Raw genomic sequence first — 21,205 nt, forward strand, 5'->3', positions numbered from 1 at the left:
GGCTGGCAAAGGTGGGGGAAGATGGAGTTGAGATGTCCCTTGCTTCCCTGCAGCCACCACCATGCGTCCGGGTTGGGAATGGGGAGGGATGGGTGGTTTCCACCCGACAAGCAGGCCCTTTGGCTGCTTCCCCAGAAACTCAGAATCCCATCTCTGTGGCCCATCCTGGAGAGAGGGAGGTTGAAGGAGGTGAGAAGAGGGGCTCACTGGGTCTCAGATGGGAGCCAGTTTCCAGTCCAACAATTCCTCACGTCATCCTCTGCTCAGACCCGGCCAGACCCACCCAGCATAGGAAGGAGCTTATCTGTGGAAGAGCGAATAGCACCACTGGGATTTTATTGACATAGTTTCCAAGTGTGTTTGTCTGTGTGCGTTCCCGTGTGGCACGTGAGGTGAGAGTGTGGGGGGTGTTTGCCTGGTAAACTTTTTCTAAGTGTTCCAAAGTACAAGGCCTTTCAGTGGATTGCCCTCCCGTACGTGAGCCTGGTCAGACACTGCTAATATTGACTCAGAATGTCCCCACCCTTGTCCCTGCCCTGCTTTTATTCTCCAAACTCAGGACTTTGCATGTGTCTGTGTCTACGAGAGGAAGATGAACAAATACGCTCACATTTCTTCTGCCATGATCTCAATACCAAAGTTTCATTTTAACAGAACAAGTTGTGACCTGGCCGTTTTTCAGAAAAAAATGGAAATCTGTCATTGGCAAACCAATTTCCTTGGGTAGGTGATAATGTGAAAGAACGATAACACTCAGTGCTGGAGACGATGTAGACAAAGGGCACACAAAGGTGTTGCCTTTGGTGTTACTGGATTTGATGGCCTTTCGGAAAACAATTTGGCAGTATCTAAATCACCTGCTCTTTCTCAACACTCCTGGGAATATGTCCCCTACAAAATCACATAAGAAGAAATATACAAAGATGCTTATTTCAACATTGATTATTTTGGCAAAAATAAACACTGGATACAACCCCAAATTCATCAATAAAGAACGGCTGAATAAATTGTCCATACCCCAAAATATTGTGCCAAATATCACATTATCTTTAGTGAGGTACAGGATACGGGGAAGTATTAAAAACATGACCCTATTTTTGTAAAACAAAATAATGACCTTAGAAAACTGTCTACGTGTCTATAGCCATGTGTCTATGACTGTAAGCAGGAAGTAAGCCAGCTACAGAAGAACAACCCAGCCAACAGGACTGGTCTCGAGCGCTGAAAAACAAAATATTCCCATGAAAAGGAATTCATTTCATTTAAATAGTGAGAGGTTAAGGCAAGCGGTATTATTCCTTTTACTTTTATTAATTAACTTGTCTATGTTAAAATTCAACTTTACAATACATTGAAAAGCTCTTAAGAATCAACATTTCTGGAAACTAAGATGGCGGCTAGCTGAGACAGGGCGAAAAAAATGCCTCCGTGAAAAACACTAGCTAAAAACCAGAAAGTGACCTAGAAAACCGGTTACAGCGATGCGCCAGCTGGATGAGGGCTCCTAGCTCCAGAGGGGCCGTATACTTGGTGAAACCGGGAGTCGGCATTCTGAAACGAGTGAGTAAGCTGGCTGGAAGACCCGCAGCCACACGGCAGGCTGGGGAAGCCAGGGTTCAGCGTATGGAGACCAGCTGGCTCTTTAAAAAAAAAAAAAAAAAAAAGGAGCAGCTGCAGTAGCAATTGTGGGAACCACGCAGTAAAACACAGCAAGTGGGGGCTGGGCTGGCCTCTTGCTGCCTGGCCAGGAAGGTAGCCCGCAGCAGATACCCTTGGGGCTGGGGGAACAGAGGGGAGAGCTGGAAGCAGAAAGAAACCCCGCAGCTCGCAGCTGGCCCCCGGAGAGCTGGATAAACTCCTGCCCAGGGCCATGCCCACAGCCCAGAGCCCTGCCAGTTGTCCCGGAGCTGGGAAGGAGGAACGGTATGAGGAGGAGGGGGCTGAGATGCCCCGCTCAGCCATTTTTGCTTCGGGCTGGGAGTGCACCGCCTCACGGCCCGGCGGCCTGGGGCTTCCCTTGAGGGATGGTGCGCACTGATGACGTAGCACGGCCTTCCCTCGGCTGAGCTCCTGGAGGAGCACGGCTGGGAGGGCGGATCCACTCGGAGAACCCAGGGACGCTACGCCAAGTCCGGTGGTTTATGGATCAGCGAGAGAGAAGGTCTGGGGCTGAACTGAAATGAAGGCTTAGACTTGTGCAGTGTCCTTGAATCTCCGGGATCCTGGGGGATTTGAACATTAGAACTGCCCTTCCTCCCTGGCCACCCGTACACATGCCCCACATTCAGGGTGGACGGCTCCAGCAACACACCCAAACTGAGTTCTCCAACTGAACCCACAAGAATCATTTCCCCACACAACGTGGAAAAAAGGTTGAGAACTGACTTGAAGGATATAGGTGACTCACAGACGCCATCTGCTGGTTAGTTAGAGAAAGTGTACGTCACCAAACTCTGTTCCTGAAAAATTAGATCGATATCCCTTTTTCTTTACAACTTGAAAGAGCCCTATCAAGCAAAGCAAATGCCAAGAGGCCAAAAACAACAGAAAATCTTAGTACATATGATAAAACCAGAAGATATGGAGAATCCAACTCCAAACACACAAATCAAAATATTGGAAGATACAGTATACCTCGCAAAATTAATCAAAGAACTACAATCAAGGAATGAAAACATGGCAAAGGATTTAAAGGACATCAAGAAGACCATGGCCCAGGATATAAGTGACATAAAGAAGACCCTCAGAGAGCATAAAGAAGACATTGCAAGAGTAAATAAAAAAATAGAAGATGTTATGGAAATGAAAGAAACTGTTGGCCAAATTAAAAAGACTCTGGATACTCACGATACAAGACTAGAGGAAGCTGAACAACATCTCAGTGTCCTAGAAGCCCACAGAACAGAAAATGAAAGAACAAAAGAAAGAATGGAGAAAAAAATAAAAAAAGCACATTCTCCAACCACAATGGAATACAAATAGAAGTCAATAATTTTTGAACTGTAACTCCACTATTTACTTCCTACATGATCTAAAATACACAAACTCTAAGGACAAATCAGTGGTTTTGAACTCAATGTAAAATATGTAATTTTAGACAACTACATAAAGGTGGGGGGAATGAAGGAGTATAGGAACATAGTTTATGTGTCCTATTGAAGTGAAGGTGGTATCAAAGAAAAACAAGATTGATATGGATTTAAGAGGTTAATTTTAAGTCCCACAGTAAACACAAAGAAATTATCAGAGAATATGACCATAGAGATGAAAAGTAGAGTTTGGGTTAAGAGAAATGGGGGAAGGGGCAATGGGGAGTGAAGAAATGAGTGTAGGGTTGCTGTTTGAGGTGAAGGGAAATTTCTAGTAATGGATGGTGGGAAAGAGCATTACAACATTCTAAATGTGATTAATCCCACTAATGGAAGGCTAGGGAGGGGGTGGAATGGGAAGATTTAGTCTGTATATATGTTTCCACAACTGAAAAAAAAAAAAAAAGACAGTCTAACTAGACAACAATTGAATGCTAAAGATGAACTTGGATGGGATTGGAGGGTGGAGGACAGGTGGCTCAAAGGGACACAGTTGAGACATAAGGTAAAGGAAATAGAGAATGTAAGCTTTTTATCATTGTTGAATCTATTGTACTTTTTAGCTGCACTTAATGGGATTGCATAAAAGAATGTTCTTGTTCATGGGAAGTGTATACGTGAATTATAGTGAATGCTCAAGGATGTGTGCAGCTAACTCTTATATGTTCAGACGACAGAGCAATAGTTGATGGATGATAGGGAGGGAGGGAGGGAAAGAAATAGCAATGTGACAGCAGGTTAAAGTTGGTGGATTGAGCTATCGGGGGAGGGGGGTCAGGGTATGATGGAATTCTGTGTATGGGGCTAGTATTGTTTTTGCAACTGTTCATATAACTTTGAATTTATTTCAAAATTAAAAAAAAAAAGAATCAACATTTCTGTTTACTCTTGCACTGCCTGATTCCAAAAAAAAAAAAAAAAAAAGATTCAGGGCAGCTTAGTGTAAACACAGAGAGAGCAGTAAAATAAAGGTAAAAGATCAATGGAGTAAAGGATGAGGCACGCAACCTAGTAATATTTAAAATTCACTTTACCACTCAAGCAATGTCATTCGTCCTACAAAAAGAGCCAAATGTTACTGTGTGCTTTTTGTCTTATTTGTATGACCTTGACTCACATTTTCTATTTTTAGTTTTCCAATTATTCAAGTAATTTATTTCCTCCTCTCTATTTGCCTAGAATTATCATTCGTCACCCCAAATACCCGGGCAGCCGTGGCTGTGGTTTCACGGTGTGAACACCGAGCTGCTCCGATGTCGTGTTAGAAGTGAGAAAACAAGTAACATCCTTCCTCGCTCACTTTGACTTTTTTTGTTGTTGACAGAAGTAGAATTTGTTATTACAGTAGCTGACCATGTTACTAATTCCTACATTTGAAAAGATGGTGCTTCGGGTCTGGGTATGAGGTTATTGACTCAATGATGCTGGAGGCTACCATTTATTTGACTGTTTTGTTCTTCCTTAAAGCTTTGGCACAATGTTTCCTTCACCTCCCACGCCCCCCAAGCCTTTAACTTCTTATTGGGAGCTCCTGGAGTACTGGGGCGCTAGGACTTGGCCGACATCTCAAAGTATCAGAGTGTCGGGGGCTGGTTTCCAGTTTCTCCTTTGAACCCCCTAAGCTGTGTCACTGCTCTACCATATTCCAGAACTTGGATTCCTGCTTCCTCACATGATGCTCTGTTTTCCCCTCCTGCAGAAGGAAAAACTGCAGAAATAGAGGAAAGCAACTCACCTTCTGTTTAGATTCAGAAGGAAAAGGTTTTCTTTCTCAGAGGCCAGAGCCTCTCCCTCCCAATGGGATCCTCAACTCCTAGATATTTACCAGCCAATCTAAAATGACTGATTGCAATAATTAAAATAAAGTGGTGCACGCATAGACCTCATTAAACCATATGCCTTAGTTACATGATACAGATGCCATTCACACACATAGGGAAAGAATGGATTCTATAATAAAAGGTGCTGAGGCAATTGTTCAACTATTTGGAAAAAAATAAGTTTCAGCCATTCATATCTTACACCAGAAGAAATTCTAGATGGTTTCAATAAATGAATGTTTAAAAAAAATACAGAGAGAAAACAAAAACAGAGGCAGTAATTTAATTAATAATGAATTCTAATCAAAATGAAATGCAAACTTGTTTCTAATATCGATTAGAGCTGTTTAAACAAAACAAGGAATGCATTATTTTTTTTTTTTATCTCAGACTATACTAGACTACACTATTTCAGGTCACTGAGGGTGCTGATAAACAGGCCCATACCAAGTTATTCACCGAGAGTCTAGACTGGCTCCACCATTCTGAAGGGCAATTTGGCAATACGTATGAAGAGTCTTAAACTTGCATCTTTTCTTTGACTTAGTTATTCCACTTCTAGGAATTTATTATGAAAAGTTATCATGGTTATGCGCAAGCATGAGTAACAGCCAAAGTAAGCATCAGAATATTATGAGAATATTGAAAACGTGTTAAAAAGCCAAGTATCCACCAGTGAAAGAAGTGAGAATACATCCCTGCAATGCAATGACAGCCATTGAAAATAACGCTATGCAAGAATGTTTAATAGGTAGAAAGGTGTTCACAATATATTCTTAAGTAAAGACAGCAGATTATAGAACATTAAATGTTATGGGAACCCAATCCTGGGGGAAAGAAAGCTGAGGAATTGTCTGTGTGAGAAATAAACATTAAAGAAAATAATCCAGAAGAGCATATGCCAAAATATTAACAGTGAGAGTTAGGGATGCAGATTATATGTGTTTTTTACCTTCTTGCTTATGCATGTGCACTACTTCCATCGGTGTATTACATTTCTAACCAGACAAAACAATGAAGTAATCTGAATTTTGAAAAAAACTATATGAGTAGAACGTATAATTAGAAGAAAGTAAGTTCAGCAGTATTATGTTTTAAAAAAAACATTATGAAATAATATTAGAGCAACTAGAGTGGGATCCCATCTTTAAAAGAGGGAGAGATTCCGGGAGATGATATAGCAGAGGTTGCTGGCTGTATTGTTGATGGGAGGACTATTTGAATACTTTATTTTTTATTTTTGTTTTGCTTTTTGGTATTTCCTAGATTTTTTTTAAAGACACACAATTTTGGTAATAGAAAATAATGTTGTTAATGCTGTTAACTATTTAAAACATACTTGAATGGAACTTGACACCTCTGTGTCAGCACTGAATATTGCAGGGCTCGTCTCTCCAGCTGCTCTGAGGGTTTCACATCTCCGGGTCCAGGGCCATTCGAAAGGCATCTTAACTTCAGAAGTGACACCCACAACAGCATCTCGTGCAGCTGGAAAATCTCCTTTGACAGGGAGAAAAAGAAATCATCATCAAATACCAAGCAACAAAAATAAATTAAAATCTCCCAAACTGTAAACGAGACCATATACTTTAAACATCCATGCTCAAAACTCATCTGTGGGTCCAACCACAGAAACACACACACACACACACACACACTCACACACTCGAATTCCCCCTTGTTTGTAGAGAAATGCCACCCACATCCAATCTCTTTAGAAGTTTAAAGTGACCAGATGACCCATGTCTTCACTCATCATTCATGACATTCTGCTCTTACCTTCTAGCTCCTATCTCCGTTTGCTGATCATGTGCCAGGTGCTAAGAACTGTGCTCTTTGCTTATTTTTTTTTATTTTATTTTTTAACTTAGTTCTTTAGAAATACTGTACTCTTTTCCCTGCACTCCCTCAGCTCACCCATAGGCATATAGTTTCTCTCACCATTTTACAATCAGGACACAAGATTGATCAAGTGACTAACCCAAAATCGTGAGGCTGGAAAGCAATGTGGCAGGAATGGGACTTCACCCAAATACCACCACCCCAGGATACCCGGTGAGCTGTCCTGTCCCCCAACCCCAACTCACAGGGCCAAAAACCAGGCAGTTTAACCATAGCTCCTGAACAAGTTTATGTAGTCCTTTCATTTTATAAAGCCCCAGAATTCACAATCCTGGCATACAAGCCTTGCCATGGATTCTTTCTCTACTTGAGTTTGTGAATGAAGCAGCAAGCAAACTGCCACCAACTTTTGAGCTGGCAAAAGGCGATCCATTAGTCTTGAATTGTAGATCTCTATTCTGGAAAAGAAAGTTACAATTTACCTAGCAGCTTCCAAAATAATAGTTGGTCACCCTTGCCAACCCTCTGCCAAGGAGCTGTCCACCCAACATTTAAATCCCACTAGTCACAGGGAACTCCCACTGTCTGGGGCAACCCATTTCACGTTCAACTAACTCTATTAGAAAGTTTTTTCTCGAAGGAAGTCCCTGCAAGCATCTATGAACAGCTCAAAAACGCATCTACTCAACAGCTTGCACTTGACTGCAGTTTGGAACCCTAATGCCCCAAGCTGATTTCCTGGGGGACACAAATCCAGTGTTGTCCACATGTGTGACCATTTCCCTGGCCAATTCCTGGTAAGCCAGTCTTAATTCCACTCCTTTCCATTGCGCTCAAGAAGCCTGACATAACTCAAGTGAGCCAGAGTGACATAATTTATAGAAGTCATCTTGAAACTGACTTTTTTTTTTTTTTTTAAGGAAATGGGTCTTTTTAATCACCACACTTGACACCCAGCAGGGACACAGAGAGGGCCAAGATGTCAGGCTGGGGTTCTTTCCATGTGGTGGGCTCAGGGGAGCTCTGTCACCACCCTCTTGGCTTTCCTGGCACATCTGTTGGTGTCCCCCTGGCCCAGAACCTCCGCTGCTTTAGATGTCATCATCACGAACTGATTAGTTCCTGTTTCCTTCTCACGTTCGTCTGCAAATGTCACAGAGTCTCAGAATATTCCATTATTTGCAAGAAAGTCACCGTTTTAGAGCTGCCTTGTGTTCTGTGTTGTGTTCTGTTTGCTGGGGGTAGTGCACTGGCTTATAACTCCTCCCCACTACCGGGCACCTGGGGAGGGGTCACTGGCCAAGCAGGGGCAGGTGTGGGCACCTCTCCCAGGTTTTCAAGGGGACATCAATGTAAGATAAATGAGACTTTCTAAAAAACCACCCGAAAACACAGCTGCCTCCGCCGGCGTGGCCTACAGATTCCTCAAAGCTCGGCGAAGCTGCCCTGGATGTTCTCCTTGAGGACACACGTTCAAGTACGAGCACCTGTTCCTGGGGGATGGAGTCCACAGCTGCTCGTCACGGCGTGTCCTGGGGGTGGCAGACAAACAGACACCTGCTGAGTCACCCACCTGATACAGAGTGGGGATGGCAGCACAGGGCCTGGAGCAGAGGGGCAGGGGCTGAGCCACGTCAGGGGGGAACTGACCCTCTCTGGGCAGCTTCTGCACAGCTGCTGGCCATTTAGACTTGAGGTGGCAGCAAAGAAGGAGCACAGCCCTGTTCTTTTCTGGCACTGTTCCTGCATGCATTTGCTGTTGGTTCCCTGGGAGAGGCATCTGGCCCACGGGTCACTGGCCAGTGGGAGGCTGAGCCAGCTTGGGCGCGGGGCCCAGGCTCCCAGGGCCCGGGTCTTCCTGAGCCCCAGGGCACCCGCCTGAGTGGTGCCCCAGTGCCGCCTGCCAGAACCACCGCAGGGGCTGCTGTTCTCCATCTCCAGCTTCCTCACAGAGACCGCAAGGCAGCCACAAGCCTTAGCTTTGCGTGCCTAGGCTTTGCTGACAGTTAAGGACGCTGGGGCTGGGCTGCAAATGGGGATCATTAAAATGCACAAAGAACCCTGTGCCTTGGATTCTTTCCCAAGGAAATTCAAGGGAATGGCCCCTGGAGAGGTTGGGGGACCCCTGAGAGGGGGCATAGACCCCCGGGAGCACTGAGGCACCAGGCAGAGTCCCCGCCACCCCGGGTCTCACCTGCACACCTGCCCTTTTGATGTGGGATGTTATGTAGGGCAGCCCCTCTCCCACCCCATGGCACCCCCCACCCCCTCGTGCTGCTTGGGACAGAAGGCACAAGTTCACTTACAAATGCAGATGTGGTCATGTCCCTGTTCCCGCCTCCTTCATGCCCAGAAGCAACGTGCTGTGGGGGCCAAAAAAAGGACAGTGGCTGAAGAGCAAGCACCGATATTTCCTGCCGGGTTCTGACTCTGCCACTCTTCTTGCACACAGGCCTTTCTGGGCCAGCTGCGGTGACGAGCCCATTTCACAGGTAACAAGGCTGAGGCCAGTCAGTGCCTTCTCTCACCCAGCTCGAAGTGGCTGAACCAGCAGGGCTGCTGCTGGCACCACAGTGCTCGGCTCAGCTGCAACCCAGTCTGCAGTCGGCCCCGAAGGAGCACAGCTCTTGTCGCTAACCAGCCTGTTCCTCAGCATTTTTCATGCACTTCCAAAATGCTAACAACAACCTCGATGTCTGATGATAAGGAGCACTTTTAATACACCGTTGTCCATCGACTCACAAGATAATTTTTCAAACCTCAAAACTTACAGTTATAAAGATTTTGTAAGATTCAGGTGATGTGTATGCAATTAAGTAAAGAGAAAGCAGGACATAATATTACATTTGAAGTAAGCTCATAAAAGCTTTAGGAAGGAAGCATGAGAAAGCTCATCTCAGGTGTGCTCAGGAGACACTAGAACCTTCTTTTCATTTTCTATGGTGAGCCCCTCCTTTCCCCTCTGAGAAGCCCCTACCCCAGGGTAGAGACCCTCCTTCTCTCTCCATCTGCTCACTCATTCAACCACACGTTCTCTGTCCACTCGCTTACTGGCTCTTTGACCTTGGGCAGGTGGTTTCTTGTCCCTGAACTCAGTACTCACAACAACCCCTCACCGTGTAGACAGCTGCTCTCTCTTGCACAAAGACAGGGCCAAGTGTGGTGCCAGCGCCAGCCCTGCTGCTTCAGCCACTTCGAGCTGCACAAAGGCCCTCCCTCCTCAGGGCACTGTGCCCGGGGGGTGGGGGGCTCCCCCTGCCTGGAACCCCCCTCCAGGGCCCCCACAGCCCTTCTCACGCTCTGCAGTTCCTTCTTCCGTGTGTTTTGACTTGTTGCTTTCCATCTCGCTAGACCTGAGAGCTTCCGAGGCCACATGCGTTTATGGGGTATAGCCTGAGCACAGGTTGTGGGTGCACAATAAATATGAAATAAGTGAGCAAATGAACATTACACTCAAAACGAAAACAAGTCGGGGCCTCAGACCCTGTCCTCAGAGAGCTTTAAGAAATGGCTATGAAGAGAGATAATCACACTAAACAACTGGAGAACTATGAACAAACGGCATGGGCACAGGGCAAGAAGTTATGTTCAGCTTGCTGGATTCAGACCCCCAAAAAGGAGCAAAGTCTGCTCTGGGAGCCAGATTATCTGGTGTTATCTGGCTCTCTTGATTACCCTGATCCAAAAACAAAGAGAAGAGGAGAGGAAAGGAAAGGAGAAGGGAGAAGAAAATAAAAGAAAGGAGGTGCAAAAAGAAAAGAAAGGGGCAAAGCGTGAGACCTGAGGGGTGTCTCCAGGCTGAGTGGGCTTTGCCGGCCAAGGGGTCCCTAATATTGCTGAGCTGTTCAATATCCACCAGGCATCACTCTCTGGGAAAGGAAATGAGTTATTCTCAAGTTCTCCATTTATAAAAGTAATGTAGCTACATGGCAGAAATTTAGAAACTAGAAAAAACAATGAGAGATAAGCATCTTGATATACTTCCTTCCAATGCTTTTTAAACTTCTTTTACATTGTCGTACATCATGCTGAATGTAGGGTTTTATGAAACATACCGTAAAGATTATCCTTGTTACTGCATAGTTTTCATAATTACGATACTTCAAAATTTTGATGTTTAAAATTCTATTGGACAGATTATCATAGTTTACTTAAATATCCCTTTAATTCTGAACATTTCCATTGTTTCCTATATTTAACATCTCTCTTCATACGCTATTGTGCCAAGTTTATGATTATAGTCACTGGAGAAATTTTCCAGATTGGAATTACTGAATATATGGGTATAAACAGTTTATAGTTTTTAATACCTGGTATCAAATTGCTTTCCAAGGCTACCAGCAAATACCAGTTTTACCTCGTTCTCACCAGCAGTAGGTAGCACTTACACCTTTTTTTTTTCTGCTGGGTTACAAATGGAAAATAGTTTTCCAACATTGATATAATGCTGTATTGGAAGATGGCAGCACGTTAAAGCTGTTTCCCAAAGGTTACTTCTTTCCTTTTGGGACACATACTTTCCTGCTGTGTTTATATAAACACATAGAGTTTATGCTATAAACATGACAGGAACCCAAAACCCTTGGTAGAGCATCTGGTTCATCTCCATCATGCTCCCGGGGCCACGTTAGGGCAGGATTATTTGGGGAGCAGGGTTGAAGTGCCGAGTTGCACAGAATTATCGGTAGGCAGAGAGAAAGGCTGCGATCAGAGAAGTTGGGCAGAGGCTCCTCACCCCACCCAGGCAGCCGGACAGATGGGCAAGCCCAGAACATGAGAGTCAGGTCCCAGCCTGCCCCAGCCTTCCAGAATGAGAGGGGAGCAGGGCTGGAGACAGCAAAGGAATAAAGCAAGCAGGACAATGGGGCTCGGGAATGAACCAGCAGGGAGAGCCCGGGAGGACAGCCAGCCAAGCACACACTCTCAGAGAGGACTGGTTCCTGGGGGTCTTTTCCCCCACTGCAGCAGGGTCTTACTAAAAGTGAAATTGTGATTTTCGGTGGGTTCTGAAGGCGTTTGCCCTGGGAGGGAGGCTGTTCCGCTTGGGGGTTCACACTGGCTTGAAAACAATCCCCCCACTTACTTTCAGTTGTGGGGGCCCCTTGGCGTTCTCCTCCATCAACTCTGGCTCGTTCTAATGAGGCCACAGCAGGGCCCCAACCCATCCAGGGACAGGACCCCACCTTGCTTCCTCTCCAGAATGCGAATAAGAATAATAAAGCTCCCCTCCGCAGAGTGCTTCCAGGGCCAGAGCTGTGCTGGGGGCTGCGGGGTCCTTGTCTTGTTTATTTTGACAACAGCCTGCTGAGGAGGAAACTGAGGCTCAGAGAGGTTCAGCGGCATGCTCAAAATCACACAGCAAATACATTAGAGACCGAGGATTCAACCTGAGGTCCATGAATTTGGAGAGAACCACAGAAGGCCAGTTTAACCTGATAAAAAGCCTGAGTTATCGAATTATCTGGAAGGAAACAAAAGTAAAGTTGGTCCTTTCTAGAGCATCTATAATTCAAAACAGGTAAACACAGCGAGTGGTTCACTCGAAGGGGCAAAGCTGGAGGGGAGTGGGTCAGGGTGCGGGGGACAGCCAGGGGTTAGGGCAGAGGCTGCCTGTGTGACCCTGGGCAAGTGAGCCAACCTCTCTGAGCCCTGAGGTGGGGACAGGTACCAGAGCCCACCAACAACAGAGGGAGAAACAAAATGTGGCACATAGACACAGAGGAATATTACTTGACCACAAGAAGGAAGGAAATCATGAGATAAGCTGTTACCTGGAAGAAACTTAAAACATTCTGCTGAGTGAAGTAAACAAGGTACAAGAGGAAAAATATTATAAGAGTGGACTAGAAAGAGTAAATCTTCAGAGATAGCAGTAGATTAGAAGTTACCAGGGGGTGAGGGAAAGGGTGAAGGGGAAATGAATGTTTTGATGGATGCATGAATAAATACATATATAAAAATGAGCTAGCAACAACCACAAAATGAGGTGGTTATTACATCAACCACAGAAGTGTTGATATAATAATGCAGATTAAGCGATGGCACACGGTACTCAATCAATAATGGCTGCCAGCATTGTTATTTTAACTGTCACTCTTATTATATTATATTCTGGCTCCTTTGGACTAGCCTAAATCGCACTGTCAAACGAGGCTGGGAAAAGGGAATGTTGCATTAGCCTTGGAAATTCCAGTGCCTGCCACACAGACGGTACTTGTTACGTGTAGTTGTTTTATTAACCTCCTAAATTAAAATCTGGTTTTAAATTGGGAGATATGTCAAACACAAAGAAAGGTACAGAAAGTAACATAATAGATGCCCAGATGCGCACTGTTGATTGTAGCAAATTATATGCCTTGCCAAATTTGCTTGTTTTTTATTTCAAAAAAATAAAATGGGAGGCCTAAAATCCCCCACTTCACCCCCATTTTATCCCCCACCTCTGCCCAACCCCCAAGATAACCTCTATCCTGAAGTTGGTGGGATTTGCCTGTTGAATTTCACATCTGTAATTATTTTATTATGTAAGAATGTATTGATAAATAATGGTATCACAATAAATAACATATAGCATGGTTTTGCATGTGATTTTATCTTTCATGAATGATACCAGATTGTATGCACACTTTAAAAATTTGCATCTTCCATCCAACATTACATTTTTTAGATTTAACTATGTGGATACAGGTGATCTAATTCAGTCATTGTGTTATATTTTATTAATTTATCACCATTTATTTATCCATTCCCCTCCTATTGGACATTTAGGTTGTTTACAACTTCTGGTTTCTACAAATTTCCAATTTCTCTTATTAGTTGTTCAATGAACATTCTCATATTTCAAAGTTTTTCTGGTTGATGTACCCAGAAATGGAAGTGTTGGGCCCAAAGGTTATGAGTTCTTCTCTGGGTATATCCTGACTCATGCTTGATGTCCTTAGACGTGTTAACTTCTGCTAAACTGTGTATGAAGTGATAGCAGTTGTTTTAATTTGCATTTTTCTGATTCAAGTAAGGTTTCATGTCTTTTTTATTTGGATATTGGCCTGGTCTTGTACCTTGCCCATTTTTAATTGAGTTATTTGTCTTTAACTTATTAATTTGTAAAAGTCTGATATGTTATGAATAATAATTCTTATATATTATGGACAATGATCACTTGTTACTTCTAGACATTGCAAGTATCTTCTAATCTGAGTTTTGTTCTTTACTTTTGTTTGTTGTGGTTTGGGTCCTACGTAGTTATCTTGAATTTTAAAGGTAACATTTTATCAGACTTTTGTGGTTTGTGCTTTTATGTCTTGACATCTTGATCAAGAAATTCTGCCCTTATCCTATGTCATAAAAACATCCTCCTTTTTTTTTTTGAAAAGTTTTTATAACTTCGCTTTTCACATTTAGTCTTTTTTCTATCTAGGATATACTTCTGTGAATGTTTGAGATAAGAGTTTTGCATTTTAAACATGTAAAGACATGGTCTTTATCCATAGGTGTGTATGGCCACACCTGACATTTTCATATGTCTATTTTTCTAGACACCCCCCTTCTCTGTTCCATTGGTCTATTCCTGTTTAAATTATTAGTTTATGAATCATGATTTTTGGCAAAATGGGTACCCCCCTTACCCTTCCGCAAAATTATCTTGGCTATTTTTTATATTTTCAACTTCCATATGAATTTTATCATTAGCCTGTCAAGAAAATCTTGTTGACATTTTGAGTGCCCTGAATTGGTAGTTTAATTAGGGAAAATTGACATCTTCGTGAAGTTGAGTCTTCATGTCCAGAATAATGTACTTTGGAGGGGGTGTTCCATCAGAAAAAACTCAGTGATGTTTGGGACATATTGGCTTGTCGAACACGAGAGGGTAATGTCAAACCTACCTCCCAGCTCTGCTGAGGGAAATTTTAAAAAGCATAGATTGTCTCCAACATCTCTTGTAGCTATAAACCCATTCATCCTTGATTCCAAATGGCAGGAAATTAATCTGCGGATCACTTGCTACCGAAAGTCAACTTGATTAACCACGGCAATAAAATCTAGGATGATACTCAAGAAGAAAGGGTAAAACCCTCACCCCACTTCCCCAAATGAGGTTAACTTGCTCTCCTTTGGGGCATAATTGCAAAAATGATTCTCTGCATGTGGCTTCTTCTTTCTGAAGAGAATTCGTAAGAAACAGAAACAGAGTTTTCTGGCTTGAAGGTCCAAAGTCAAATGTCGTTGGATCCTGCCGTAACCCTAGGCCATTTGGATGTGATAATCTTAGCTCTTTCTGTGTCTAAGTTGACACATTGACAGGCCAACTGTTAAGAGTCACAGAGAAAAATCATCAGTCATTCCTTAGCAAGTGTTTCGGTTTGCTAAAGCTGACGAAATGCAATATACCAGAAATGGGTTGGCTTTTACAGTAGGGATTTATCAGCTTACAAATTTACAGTTCTAAGGCTGTGGAAATGTCCCAATTAAGGCATCAAGAAGAAGATACCTTCTCTGAAGACCGGTTACCGGTAAGCTTGGGCTCCTCTGTCAGATAGCAAGGCACATGGTGCTGCCTGCTCATCCTTCTCTCCTGGGTCTCAGGTCTCGTTGCGTCAGCTTCTGTCTGCTCCATCTGTGGCTTCATCCCCATTTTCCGTGAGTCCTCTCTTAGCTTCTCCAGGGTTTTTCTCTAAACTTCTCTGGGCTTTTTCTGTCTTTTATCCTCCAGTAAGGACTCTAGTAAGAGGATTAAAAACTACCCTGAAGCAGGCCGCATCTGAAACACCCTAATCAGAAGTTCCCACCCACAACAGGTCTGCACCCACAGGAATGGATTCAAAGAACGTGATCGTTTCTGGGTACATACAGCCTCCAAACTACCACAGCAAGTAACCAACAGATTGTTGCATACACCAATGTCTTTTGTCTTTGGAGGGCCTCCAGGGGAAGAAATTTCAGTAATTTCTGCCTCCTGATAGCTAACTGGGAATAACAGAGGTGACTGGACCTCATCCAAGATGCTGGGCCCCTGTGTCCCTGAGAAACAAGAGCAAGAATTACAGGCCTGTGGGAGGAGATCTTTCACACTTTCACCAGATTCCCTCCCTCATCGGCCATCTTCCAATGATCACCCCACCCCAAACCTTCCCTGCAACCCACCTCTCGTGTCCCGAAAGCTAGGCTCGAGCTCTACTTGCAGGGCCACGGCCCCATCCTTGCGAACCACAGGGGAATCCACCTGCAATAAATTTCCCGAAGTCCCAGAGAATAGGGAAAGGCAGATATTGAGATTGGCAAACACTTGGGTGCGTCTTGGTTCCCTGTGTCTCTAGCGTGTAACAGAATACTAGGAACAGATAGGGCCACTTACGTTTGGCAGGCTAGGCTTTGCTTCTTCTCTCCCGGGGTCCCAGCTCCCCACACCTTCTCCTTCCCTCCCACCACCCCCACTCCCTTTCTCTGAGGGACGCTGAAACAGGAATCTACGAATCCTAAGGAAATTATGAAATCTCACAGGGCATCACTTTTCCTCATGTTTTAGCCAAATTACCCTAAAATCTCACCACTCCAAAGAAAAAAAGCTAAAGAAGTTTCCAGATTGTATAAGCTTTAGGCCCCTAGGACCCATATCTTCTCCGTGTGCCACACTGAAAGGTCTGTCGGTTCCAGGGGGCGAGGGGGAAGTCACTCAGGGTGAATAGGAGGCATCTGGTTTGACGGGCCGGGTTTTTTCTTTTGCAGAAAGGCATTTTGCAGTACAATAAACAGAAAGATAATTTCTAGAATCTAAGGACTGAAAGAGATTAACCTCCTCAAGTTAAAAGCTAGGAAACAGAAGGACAAGAACAGACCATTTTAATATCTTGCTGACCAAGTTCCAGCAAAACAAACTCTCTCTTGCTCCAGCCAATGATGCACATTTTCTAAGTCCTTTAACAGCCATTTCCTTCTAAAAATCCAGGCCAAGAAAATAATTGAAATGCATAACAAGATACGTATGCCAACACGTTTAATCATTTATTATTTACTATTCATTCATTTATTAGGTAAAAGTGTAAGGCTTTTACACTTCATAGTACCACTTAAAAATACATAAAACACATATCAGTGTTAAAGTTCTTGAGCTTGATAACTGCCCTTATGGCAGTTACATAAGTGAATGTCCTTGTTCTTGGGAAATGTTCATGAAAGTATTCTGTGTTCACGGAGCACCATTGTACATACTCTACTCTCGAATGTTTTAGAAAATTGATAGGAGAGAGAGAGGGAGAGAGAATGATGATAGATAGATAGACAGATAATAGATTGATAGAATGGTATGGCAAATGTGGCAAAATCTTAAAAGTGGTGCATCTGGGTACCTGTCAGGGACGGTATGCTAGAGTTCTCTGTATGAGTTTTGTAGTATTTTGCAACTGTCCCTTAAGTTCAAAATTATTTCAAAATAAAAGTTTAGAGGAAAAATATGTATGCAATGCACAAAGTGTTAGAAATACAAAGAGAAAGTAATGACAACCACAAGCATATTCGGAAACTTATCCATCTCTTTCAGAAATTAACAAATTGACAATAATACAGAATAACACATGGGTAACATTTTACTAACCGAAGATCTGTGTAACATATTTTACTAAGATTTATGATATAATGTATAGAATTTTGTGCCTAATCAAACTATGTCTAAAGTATTTGCAAAAGCAACCATGAAGAAATGCTCAATAAATTCCACAAAGCGTAAATACAAGGCCACATCCTCAGACGCCAAGACAATAAAATTTTAAACAAAGGGAGGAAAAAGAAATCTATCCACTTGAGAAATTATAAGCACCTTTTAAGAATTCTTAGGGTAACTAAGAAATAAACACTGAAATTACGTACCATTTAGAAATCACTGTAGCAGAATGAAAAAGTAGGCCCAGCCTCCACATACCACCAATTGGTGATGAATTGGTCAAAATATTAGTGGAATATTATGCAGATTTCAGGTGAGATTCATGAAGACTATGTTATAATACGAGAAATACGTAGAAGAATTTTAAAAAGCAGGCTTGAAACATGAATAGAATACATGATGAGGGAAAAAATAAAAAGGACCTAAGTATAGGATTAGAACAAAAAATAAATAACACAAAATAAATACACCAAAATGTTGAGTTGTTATAATTCTGTGTTGGCACTGTGGGTGACTTTTTTCTTTTCTTTTTTTTTTTTTTCCTTTACATTTTCCAAAATGTTTTTACCAAGATGAAGGGAAATTTTTTCTAGGTTAAAAAGTAATGGAAAAAAAGAAAGAGAGAGAGAAGGAAGGAAGGGAGGGAGGGAGGAAGGAAGGAAGGAAAGGGAGAGAAAGAGAGAGAAAGAAAAGAGTATAATCCGAGGCAGAGAGGGATTTTTAGAGATTTGCTAAGGTCATAGAGCAAATTCAAGCAGTGCTAAGTCACACCGGCTCAGGGCTCCTGTGAAACCATCTCCCAGAGAAGAAAGGCTGCGCCTCGGTGCGTTTTGACCCGGGTCTCTGGTTCTGAGGGGCGCCTGATCAGTCTGAACCAAGGAGTAGGAAAGCGGTGCTCCCGGGTCCTCCCCGCCTTTCTCCCCACCCCCGGCCCGAGCCCCGCGCTCATCTCCTCCCTCCCGCAGACGGTCCCAGCTGCCCCGAGCTCACCTCCTCCTGGTCCCGGGCCCAGGGCCCCGACAGCAGCTGCAGGTCCGAATGCGTGAGCGCAGGGCTGTCCCCTCCCTGGGCTTTTTTTTGACAAGCGAGTAAAAGAGGTTTGGGAGAGCTCCCAGCCTGGCCCAGAGAAGAGAGGTTCTCGAATTTGGGGGCTCCTCTCCAACATGGAAGGTTTGACTATTTCTACCGACACGTGCATTGCACAGGATGGCTCAGGACTAATTGGTGTGGGTGGGGAAGTTGGGGTTCTCCCCAGAACATCTCCCCATCCTATTTTGGGCCAGAAATTCCATCTTTTTTCTAGTTTCTGGGATAGGGAATGGGGAGTAATTGGTACAGAATTTCTGTTTGGGGTGATAGAAAAGTTTTAGTAACGTAATTAACAGCACTGAATTACAGGACCTAAGTATAGGATTAGAACAAAAAATAAATAACACAAAATAAATACACCAAAATGTTGAGTTGTTATAATTCCGTGTTGGCACTGTGGGCGACTTTCTTTTTCTTTTTCTTTTTATTTTTTTTTTTTTTTTTTTTTTTTTTTTCTTGGTTAAAAGGGAAATTTTAGGGTCTATAGCTGTTACTAGAATAAAAATAAAAATTTAAAAAACAGGCAACCATAGGACTACAACACAGATGTAACCAGGACTATAATTAACAGCACAATTATAATAATATTCTTTCATCCACTGTAACAAAAGGGGTGGGTGGGAAAGGGAGTATATGGGAACTGCTCTCTCTGCATGATTTTTCTATAAGCCGACACTTCTGTAATTAAAAAAAAAAATTATATTAAAAAGAAGAAATTCCACTTTGGGCCGTTTGTACCATGTCAAAATGCAAATCCCGCCCCCCTCCCCGGCCTCCCTTCCTCCCCTGGAGACCTTGGCCACCGAAGAGAAGTGGGTGTCTAGGGGGCTCTTGGGGGTGAGGAGGGGATCCTGAGAAAGGCGAGGCGCAAGCCCCAGGCTGGGGTGCAGGAAGTGGCTGGCGCGGCTTTGGGGGCCGGGGCCAAGAGGCAGGGGTGGGCACCGGGTTGCTGGAGGGGGTTGGGGGTGGGGACGGGCACCTGCTTCCCTTCTGCGGACTGAATCCCGCTCCCTCCGCTCCCGGCCAGACCCAACCAACCCTGGAGCAGCAGCGCCGCCAGCCGGAGGGGTCCAGCCGGCGTCTTTCTCTCCAGGGCGCCCCGGGGCGCGGCGGGGCGCGCCCGGGCCTGGGAGTGGGGCGGGGAGGTCCGGCTCCGGATCAACCCGCGCGGACCTTTTAGACTGTGCGGGAAGGGAAGGGGGTCCTCGCGCCTTGGCCCGGCCATCATGCAGGGGGCCGCGAACGCCCCCACCGCCTCCCAGCAGCAGCGCCCCTGCCTCGATGGGCCTCACGCTGGGGGCGCGCTCCCCTAAGCACGCGCCGTTTCTGGCCATGCTGCCTTCGTCCCCATCGCGCCTTCAGCCTGCAATAGCCGCTGCTCCACCCTGCCCCCTACCCCCCGCTCCCACCGCCCCTGCCTCCCAGCCCCTCCCGCGCACCCGTCCGCAGCTGCACCCGCCACATCCTGCCCCCCGCCCCCGCGTCGAGGCATCACACGTCCCCTTGTCTGTCCCCACTTGCCGGGGTGCCCCTCCGTGCGGGACCCTGCAGCACAGGAACGGGGTCCGGGGCAGGTGTAGGTGATCGAGCAGGACGCCACCTGCAAACCCCACCCCACCCAGCCTCCGGGAGCCCCCTGTGCGCTGCGGGCCCGCTCGGGGGCCACGGATAGACCACCGCCCACCCTCCAAAGAGGAAGCTGAGCCTGGGGCGCAGGGGACATGCTAGTTGGTGGCTCTGCCTCTATTCCCAAAGGGTTTTTTTGCCTCAGCGTGGAGGAAGCAGCTAAAATGGGAAGTTGACAACCATTCTGAGAAATCGTCCCAGCCCTTTTCACCCCGACCCCACGAAAAGAGAGGGCGGAGGAGGAGCTGGAGAACCAGAAGGAGCGGAAGGGAGGGACGAGCTCTCCGCTTCTCCTGTGTCTTAACTTCCCTTCCCAATCTCAGCCTTCTCTGCTTTCCTGTCTCCGGGTCCACACCTCTCCTCCTTCTTCCCCAGAAGAGGAGACCCCTCTAAATGGGTCAGTGGGCGACAGAGGAGTGGGCGCGCCCGCCCCACCCTCGGGCTCTGCGGTTAGCTAGTGGAAACAATCACCTCCTCTCAGCCCGCAGGTAACCGTAGGGTGAACTGCTCAGATCCTATCGGAAAGTTACATGGGGGCTTCCCACCAGCTAGGTCACAGCCTGTAAAAGGTGGGAGTGAGCAGCTTTATGGTTGAGTTGAAGTTACTTCATGGATCTCCTTGGCCACGGCCCCAAATGAAGAATTAACCGTCTGTGTTAAAAAAAAAAAAAAAAAAAAAAAAAATTTCCACTGACTTTTTTAGGTTTCTATTTTGGGTAAACCTTTTCATGACGACGAATTGTCTTACAATAAAAAGGGGAGGGGCAAGGAAGAAATAAAGAAGCATTTTGTGCCATTTATTTTGTCTGGTGATTTTTTTTTTTTTTTTTTTTTTTTTGCCAGAGCGTGACTGCAAATTCAAGCCCCAGTTAAAATAAGTTGCTCACAATTGATGAGGAATAAATCAGATTCTCTAAGCACCAAAAAATGTGTGCTTTAAGTGATGTGAGTTCTGAAAGGTGAAGTTACCTGAATATTGTCAGAGAGCCCAGTGGGCAAGGGATAAAACAGGCATTCCACAGAGAGGAAAGCCAAATGGGCAGCAGCACGGGACAAGAGGCTCAACTTCCACCAGACAAAGGGCA

The 21,205-nt window shown here is 44.8% G+C and overlaps 2 long non-coding RNA genes across 3 annotated transcripts; both read right to left on the reverse strand.

Moving 5' to 3' along the window:
* Window positions 1-5,192: 5,192 nt before the first annotated feature.
* On the reverse strand, window positions 5,193-12,045 carry LOC119512428. Of its 2 annotated transcripts, none has more exons than XR_005212376.1 (3): window positions 11,835-12,045; window positions 9,058-9,114; window positions 5,193-8,283 (listed from the first exon to the last, which is right to left on the reverse strand). It is a non-coding gene; the product is annotated as an uncharacterized LOC119512428 (long non-coding RNA). The 2 variants fall into 2 exon arrangements; XR_005212375.1 differs by lacking the exon at window positions 11,835-12,045 and adding an exon at window positions 9,868-10,120.
* A 3,331-nt stretch (window positions 12,046-15,376) lies between these two features.
* LOC119512623 lies at window positions 15,377-18,902 on the reverse strand. The gene is made up of 3 exons (XR_005212419.1): window positions 18,396-18,902; window positions 15,893-15,971; window positions 15,377-15,769 (listed from the first exon to the last, which is right to left on the reverse strand). It is a non-coding gene; the product is annotated as an uncharacterized LOC119512623 (long non-coding RNA).
* Between the last annotated feature and the right edge of the window lie 2,303 nt (window positions 18,903-21,205).

The sequence above is a fragment of the Choloepus didactylus genome, chromosome 17, assembly GCF_015220235.1.
Source record: "Choloepus didactylus isolate mChoDid1 chromosome 17, mChoDid1.pri, whole genome shotgun sequence".
Taxonomy (NCBI): Eukaryota; Metazoa; Chordata; class Mammalia; order Pilosa; family Megalonychidae; genus Choloepus; species Choloepus didactylus.